Source organism: Bos indicus, chromosome 24 (genome assembly GCF_029378745.1).
Source record: "Bos indicus isolate NIAB-ARS_2022 breed Sahiwal x Tharparkar chromosome 24, NIAB-ARS_B.indTharparkar_mat_pri_1.0, whole genome shotgun sequence".
In the NCBI taxonomy this organism is placed as follows: domain Eukaryota; kingdom Metazoa; phylum Chordata; class Mammalia; order Artiodactyla; family Bovidae; genus Bos; species Bos indicus.
The window spans coordinates 11,334,079-11,342,322 of record NC_091783.1 but is presented as its reverse complement, the minus strand read 5'-3'; the positions used below and the strand labels follow the sequence as shown (position 1 = coordinate 11,342,322).

Genomic DNA, 8,244 nt, shown 5'->3' with positions numbered 1-8,244 from the left:
GGAAATGAATACGCTTCAAAAAGATTTTCTGTTAGAATGATTAGCACAGAATCCAGTTTTAAAGACTAAGTAGAGGAGAGAGAGAGAGAGAAAAAAAAGAAGCAAGCTAAGCGGACTGGAGGAGCTGGACTGGGGGGAGGGTAAGTGTGCCTGAGGGATACAGGAAGCAGAGGTGCTTACACCGACCAGCCAAGCCCACAAGCCGGGTATCTGGAGAATCTCCGTTACGGATGGATGGGAGACGCAGGGCCAGTTCCGTTGACCGAATGAGAAAAATGAAAACGAACGCGCTTGGAAACGATTTATTCACCTTCCTCACCCCTACGACGGAACAGCTAGGCATCAGACTAAATCAAGCACCAGAGCAGAAGCACACAAAGCTTGCTCAACTCTACCGGCGGCGGCGCGTCCTAAAAAGACTAGACCCCCTTGCCCACCTCGCGAGGGTCCTCTCTCCCACCCAGCGCGTAAATCACACACCTCGGAAGTTTTGCATTAGCCAGCCCAGCAGGGGAAGAAATTTTCTGCAAGTACAGAAAGTAGAACTAGGGCAGTCCGAGGAGATTGAAAGGGCAAAACTATCACGCAAGAAAACTGTAAGTTCTGATTAGTTTTATGACTTTGCCTTCATGCCTCAGGAGCTCCATTGATCACGGATTCCGCGACAGGTTGGGGGTGGGGAGGGGAGGGCGCTGGGAAAAAAAAAAATTCTCCAAACTCTCCTCCAGCTCGGCGTTTTCAGATGCAAATACCTCGCCTGGAGATGGATGGGCTGCTGCCCCTCCTACTTCCACCGCTCTCCTGGATTTTCCTGAGAAGGACTCGGTCTGCGCGGAGCTGTCAGGAGCGCGGTGGAGGAGGGGCTCGCGGGGGTGCGCGCGCGGGGGTGCGCGCGCGGCGGCGGAGCGGCTGCGGTGCCAAGAGCCCTCACTTGGGCTCCGGGAGGTGCCAGAGTCTCGGCGGCTCCGGGTCACGCCACGCACAGCGCTGTCTGCCAGCGCCGGCCGCCGACCACCCGCTCCTCCCCGCCGCCCGCCCACCTGGCCCGGCCCAGTGCGCCCTCTCCGCCTCTTCTGCGCCCGCCCACTCGCCCCCTCGCCCTCTCTCCGGACGTGCGGCCGCTCGCTCTCTCGCTCCGGACCCAGCGTCTGAGCCGCCCCGGGGAGCCGGCCGAGCCGGCGGGACCGGGGCGCTGGGGGCCCGCGCGGGGTCCCCGCAGCCCGCGTCCCGCGGAGAGGGCTGTGATCCGAGCGGGCGCCGCGGGTCCGCCCCGTGCGCCCCACCGCGCGCCCTGGGTCCCCAGGAGCCCGCGGGCGCCCGGCTGCTGAGCGCGCGCCCTTTCGGATGCCAACGCCCAGGTGGCTGGCGCGGGACGCCGCGGAGAGGGCAGCGAGCCCCCAGGTGAGTGGGTGCGCCTGCGGGGGGCCCGGGGAAGGCGCAGCTGGGCACAAGTGCGCCCTCCGGTGCGCCCGGGGAAGCGGGACTCCGTGGCAGGCGGAAAGCGGGCGGGGAGATCCGCACGGAGTTTCCCTGGCGTCCGCAAGTTACCGTTCGGTGGCCCTGATCTGCGGCTCCGCCGGGCAGGGTGGGCGGGCGAAGGGAGCTGGGCCGGCAAGCTGGTGCTGACGGACACCGGGTGCGACGCGAGTTGGCGAGTTGAGCGAGCAGATCCCGGCGTTGTCCGTGTGCAGGGCAGCACGCAGTCCGGTCTGCTCTCCTCCACCGGGAGCACGAGGGGCTGTTTTTAACCCAGGATACATGCGGGGAAAACTCCGCGCTGGCCGGGCTGCCGGCTTCTGCGGCGGTCTGAGACTGCGAGGGGGCGTGTGCCCGCGCGTCCATCTGACTGACTGCGTGTACTCCGTTTACCTTTCTGGACGGTGGAGCTCCTGTAAGGGTGTTTAGCTTTTTCCTGTAATTAGTATTCTGGTGGTGCCCTGCATCCGCAGGGCTGGCCTCTGCGAGACATCCCGCCTCCGCTCCGCCCCGCGGTACCCTAGGTGCGCGTCGTTCTAAGGGCGCCCTGCTTCTCTGACTGTCTGGTGGACTTTGTGGGCGCACCTGGTCCACGGCTGGTTGCGGGTGGATGCACGAGGAAGGACCTATGGTCTTTATTGGCTTCACCTTTTACATCGTTAACTTCAAGGATTTCTTAGATATAGTGCAGGTGAGTGGAGATTGGTACTAAATTACCCAGCAGTGGGCAGGTGAGAACCTGTGAAGCAAAGGACTGGGTAGCTTTGGAGATCTGAGCACTGAAGCCCGAATATACTTAAAACGCGTTCGCAAGAAATATCTTCTCTTGATTGCAGCACTTATTAGGTGAAACATCTTTAAGTAAAGACTCTTCCTTCATAATTCCTGTAACCCGGCAGGTATTCAGATTATTTTGCATTCAAAAGTAGACAAGCAGAACTTTATGGGGGAAAATAGAAGAAAAAAAAAAAAGTAACTTATATGTTAGTATATGGCTTGAGGTAAGTGACAGTATGCATTAAAAAAATTTCAGGTTAACAGCACGAAAATGTATATTTTAAGAGTTTAGGGGAAGCAGTAGCCTTTTTTGTTGTTGTTTTTTAAAGGAAAGTTCACAATGATACACTGTCCGGCAGCGATATCAGACGAGTTTTAAGTGTGTCTTTATAAAGACAAGTTGGTAGTGAAGAGCTAAGGAAGAAAATAATTGTATTGGAAGCTTTCAGTAACTCACCAGATTTACTTCTTTGAAGAAGAACTAGTTAGATTTTGTTTACACAAGCTGTTCTCTTGTTAGTACATAAAGGGCAATCCATTAAGAATCCTTTTCTTCCTTTTGGGGCTCTTTGGGACAGTATGGATTAAAATGCTAAAGAATTGAGACAGATAGTCAAACTGGCAACTTTGTAGACATCTGGCTTGTTCCGCTAGTGTTTCATATGAAGTGGAGTGGCAGAAGCAATTAGGTAGCATCCAACCTTAATAGTCTTATCTGGTAAAACTAGCTGTGAAAGTCTGTCTGTGGAAAGAAAAATAAAGAAAACAATAATCAGTAGTGTAGACCATCACCCTGCTCGAAGCCATTAAGGTTTGCAGCCTTAAGAAAAAGGCATTGTGCTCTTACAACTTGAGATATTATTGTAATTAAGGGCTGCAATAGGTGATTAGAATTGTGTTAACAATTGGCTGACAGGCTCACACCTCTTCTTAAGTAGACTTTTATTGATTTAATAGCACAGCGCTTTTCCCTTTCTTATAGAAGGGTAATTGTAAAGCATCTGTATTATTGTGGTTTACCCTTGAATTGACTCTGGTTTTTAGTGTCCAGTGAAGGAGAGAGGATTGGGTGCACCCTGAGTGGGTCACTGTTCTGCCTCCCTAGGTCTAAAAATCCACCCACTGTCTCTCCTCCTTTTTAGCTTTTTTGAGGGCAGAGCTGATAACAGCTTCTCAGAATGTATAGTGATATGAGGAAGTGACTACATCTTTGTAGTCAAGTTCAACACTTTGTCAGTCTTTTATAAATCTTTTGTAAAGCATCATCAGTTGTTCAGTTGTTAACATGTATGCTTCAGTGATTTCCATCCTTCTTTGATTTTATAAGATTTTGCACTTACTGCCTTAGTAGCTCCTATCACATCACAATTCTCTCTCTCACGTGTAAAAAGGTTTTTTACTGGCTTGGAGAGCTTCAGAGCCTTTAGCTGAAATTGGGAGTCTCAGAAACTTCTAAAATAGCCAAGGCACCATCGTTGATTGCAAGAGGACAGTGATGGGAGCTTTTCTCCTTTGCATGAAGGACTCAGTTGCTTCTAAATGGGGTGATGAAGGGGAGCTGAGGACAAGGAAGGCATGTGATCAGAGTCCTGTGTGTGACCATCTCCTCAGCCTCTGACAAGCAGAGCTGATCTAGCTGTAACTAGCAGTACTCGAGTGCCTCCTCTGGGAATTTGCTGGTTTTGCAGAAAGATACCCCTGCAAACATTCCCCCCCTGGTTCTGCGAGACTCCTCACGGACAAAATTATCAGTGCAGATGAATATGCAGGCATGCATGTCCTTACGTTCATTTCATATTTTCATTCTAGTAGAAATTTCTTTTTGACTGTTTTGCAGACTGCTTATTGAAACATGTTGCCTTTTATTGAAGTCAAGTAAATCTCAGTGTAAATGCAAGGGTAAATTAAAAGTGAAAATTGATCCCACTGAAATATGTTGTAAAAGTACAAAGAAACAAACCCTGTAAGTATGATTTGACCATTTTGATACTATATAAAGAGCTCAGAAGGACTGTGCTTTGTCACTTTCTTTGTAATTTACATAGGCTGCTTCTAGTTAATTGTTAACAGTGGTTGTTTTCTCTTTTTCATTCCTTTCACCCATGGCAGAAGTTATTTGTGCTTCGTGGAAATTGACTCTGTAATCCACTTAGAGAAGTTTTCATTCCATGTCTGATAACCAGAGGCAGACTACCGGCTGTGTGATTCATTTCCAGGGCCCCTGCCTGAATATTTAGGCCAGTTAACGGTAGGAGGTTGTGGTCTGTGGTTGTAATGTTATCTGGCCCAGGGAGCTAATGGGTTTGATCACAGTTTCTTTATGTGAGAAGTCACATATCACAGAGGTCCCCAGCCTTACTAATTAAAATGTAAAGAATTATACCTTTTAAGTAGAAAAGAAGAGGGCTGCTTCATCAGTATTAAAATTATTGAAGTTAATGCTAAACTTTAATGGTAAAGAGATAGAACAAATGACAGTATATGTCTATCCTAAAAGCTGAAGATGAAATATTAAATCTAGAATGATTATAATGGGTAGTTAGGAACAGAGAAGCATCTTGAAATACAGGATTTATAGCAACAACCAAATAACCATCCATGTACATTCTTATATCCTAAGGTATTTTCCTGGGAAATCAGAATTTACCCAATTTCTAAAACAGCCAATGGACTAGTATTCAAATATCAGTGCAAATAGTTGACTACCATAGCATTACAGTGTTGTAGGAAGTTATTATGGATGCTAGAGTTGTTTCAAAGGGAAAAGGCAATTTTAAAATTGGGTACTGCTCACTGTTTTTGGTAATATATAAACATACAATCCTGAACAAGAGATCTCTTGAGTATCTTACATTCTGTCCTCTCTCTCGTACATTCTGAATGGAATCCTGATGGTCCCCTACTTTGAAAATTCAAGCTCATGGTTATATTAAAAATTTGAGTAAATTCTAAAGGTAATAAATTAGAAAGATATTAATGATCAGATTGAGAAATATTTAACAAATACTTTAAATGACCGTTGCATCCCAGTCATGCCCAATTCCATCTGTTAACTAGCTGTGTGACCTTGGGCACTGCACAACCGTAGACTTTTGTTTTCGTTAGTAAAGAAAGAAAAGACTGCCTTAGGTTCTGTTTCTGTGGTTCTACCTCTTGAGTGGGTTGGAGATTCATTTATTTTTCCCCAACATGAATGCTCAAGAAAAGCAAGCGTTTACCTCCTTTGGCACTAAATGACCCTCATTCTCTCTCTCTCTTAGATGTCATCTCTGAAAGCTCTATTTGTGTGTGATAGTTGGAACTGACGCGTGGCCATAGCTCTTGAAGTGCTCCTTGACCTTGGATTACTTTCTGTTGTCACTCACAGCCTCTGCTCACTGATGAAGGGGAGGTTAGAACAGATCGTTCCCCACTTTTGCATTCCCCAAAATATATTCAGTGAATCTACTGTAAAAACAAGTGAACTTAACAGTGAACAGTATGATCCTTTTTACAAAGCAGCCCACTCTACCTTTGTGGCAATAGTGAAGACCTGTGTGGAGACAGGTGGCTGCAGTCCTGGGGAAAGCAAGGGCAAATGAAGGTCTTTAATGGAGACATGAAATCAGGAGGCAGTCTTCCCTTGTTGAGTTTGAATAATGCCATTTAATACCCAAGGAGTATCCAAAAGGGAGCAGGCTTCTTTCACCAAACTACAGAGCTCATTCATGAAGGTTGTGCTTAAAGCAATGGTGATATGGTCACAGTATCCTCTGACCACTGCTGTGAAGTGGTATCATTTCCACTTTTAAACATGGATGTTGTTCAGTCTTCATTCATTAAAAACATGTTGCTTGTCAAAATGTATCAGGTTGGCTAAAAAGGTTGTTTAGGTTTTCCCATAAACTGAACAACATTTTTGATCAGCCCAGCAGTTCAACTTTAAAGCAATCCTGGAAATGACAGTTTCCTCCCAATAGGCCAGCAGCAAGATTTTTTTTTTTCTCTCCCATTTTGTTATTGTTACAACTGTGATTTCTTGTACTACTGTGTTTTATAAACCATCCAACAGAACGTCTCAGGGAATGTTCTAAAGGTGTTTGGTGGTTACCTGTTAAGAGATTTCTGATTCTCGTGGATTATTTTCTATCAAGTTCACTGGCAGTCCTTAAATGTCATTCTTACCTTTGTTTTTATAGAAAGTGCAAATTACTGAATTTATTCTGAAACTGTCATGTTCCATGTAATTGTGAACTGGACCATGTTTTTTTATTTTTTTCCTTTTGGCCGAGCTGTGCTGCCTGCAGGACCTTAGTTCCCCAACCAGGGATCGAACCTGCACCCCTGCATAGGAAGTGTGGAGTCTTAACCAGGGAAGTCCAACTTCCTCCCAAACTGGACCCATTTTAAAAAGAGAAGCAGGCTGTCTTCTAGTTTTTAGATTACCAGTAAGTAGTATACTACCTATTAGTGTGTTATAAAGTAAGTATATTTCACAGCAGTTGCAGAAGACTTGTATCTGATGCAACTCCAGACTCAGGTTGAGCATCTGTTTCTTGCCTATGATTGAGAGAAATTGATGGTATAGAGTCTTAAACTGAGGTAAGCCATTGGTTTATTCATATTGCACTGCAAAAACCACTTCCAGTTTAACTAAGTACCAGAAAACCTAAACTAGTAATATTATATCTCCTTTTAATATAATTGATAGTCATAGTTTATAGCTCCTTATTTCTCAAAGGCAGATAGTCCTGTGTGCCTTTTAAAAAAGCAGTTTAGCAAATATAAATTAGTTGGTAATTAAGCATGTGCTTTAACTACTTTTACGGTTCTATATTAATGTGAGTGGTTGAATAGGATACATTTTGTGCTACTTGTAGTGTTTTTAGCATGCCATCTTTAGATGGAACAGGCTCTGTAAGATTTGCCCTTTTGCTCACTGATGCATTAAAAATACATTTTTTGTTATGAAGGGTTTTTTTTTAGTCATTGTTTTTAGGTCTGAACAAACATTTGATTAAGAGCATGATGGTCACTTGATCTGATTTTTGAAAGTAGTTTCACAGAGGTATTAGTGGAGCAGAAAATCCAAGAAAATTTTATAATGATGAATTCGTTTGGGTAAAGTATTATTAGGTATTAAGGTTAAATGAATACTAAACTATCTACTTGGAAATAATTCTTTGCCACTTAGATGAACAAAAATAATTGGAACAAAAAAGTAGCATGATAAAGTGATTTCAGGTCAATAAATGATGTTGATTTAGTAAATAGCGCTTGACTGACTCTTACCTCTTTCTCATTTTTTTTTTTTTGCTCCAATCCTTTTAAGATTTCCTTTGTGAGGCTTCATTTTGCATTCCTTTGACAAAAATCACAGTATTATTTGTCGTGATTTTCATGTATTTTTGCTTTGGCCAAAAAAAAAAAAAGAGATCTAACATTACAAATTTTAAAAATGACAAATTTTAGCTTTAAAATATCAGAGCAAAAAATTTTTTTTTGAAATGTTACCCAGAGTTTTTAGATTTTAGATTAATTACTAATCCAGTAGCCATCTCCGCTTTGGCTTTTGAAATGTCTGTGCTTGGCCTCTATTCAGCTCTTCTCTCCTCAGATACAACCTATTCCTGCTGTTTCTGTCCTCAGTGTTGTAATGGTGAACATCTGTAACTGTCCAGAAGTTGACGCAGATCTGTAGAAGTTACCTAACTGTATGCCAATACATTATTTTTCTGCACCGTCTCTTTTTTTTCTGAGTTGGTCATAGTGACCCTAGGCAGCGGTCCAGCCTTCCAGAGGGCCACTCTTTTAAGTTTTCCCTTGGGCCACATGTTGGCACGTGACACAGCTTGGGCACAGAGGTCTCTGCTCATTTCTGATGTAACATCCCCCTGGTTAACTCCTGCCTGTATAGGAAACTGAGATAGGAGAGGAGGCAGAAGAAAGGGAGAAGAGGACACAGACATCTGAGGAAGGAGGTTGCAGAGTTCTGTTTTGGGACACAGATTC

The 8,244-nt window shown here is 44.5% G+C and overlaps 1 protein-coding gene across 1 annotated transcript in view; it reads left to right on the top strand.

The window, feature by feature from the left end:
- Window positions 1–1,269: 1,269 nt before the first annotated feature.
- The window catches only part of CDH7 (cadherin 7), a 149,247-nt gene continuing 142,272 nt past the window's right edge, over window positions 1,270–8,244 (top strand). Inside the window, exon 1 of the mRNA XM_019987011.2 lies at window positions 1,270–1,401. The gene's annotated coding sequence lies outside the window, so the exon portion shown is untranslated. The remainder of the gene's footprint in view (window positions 1,402–8,244) is intronic.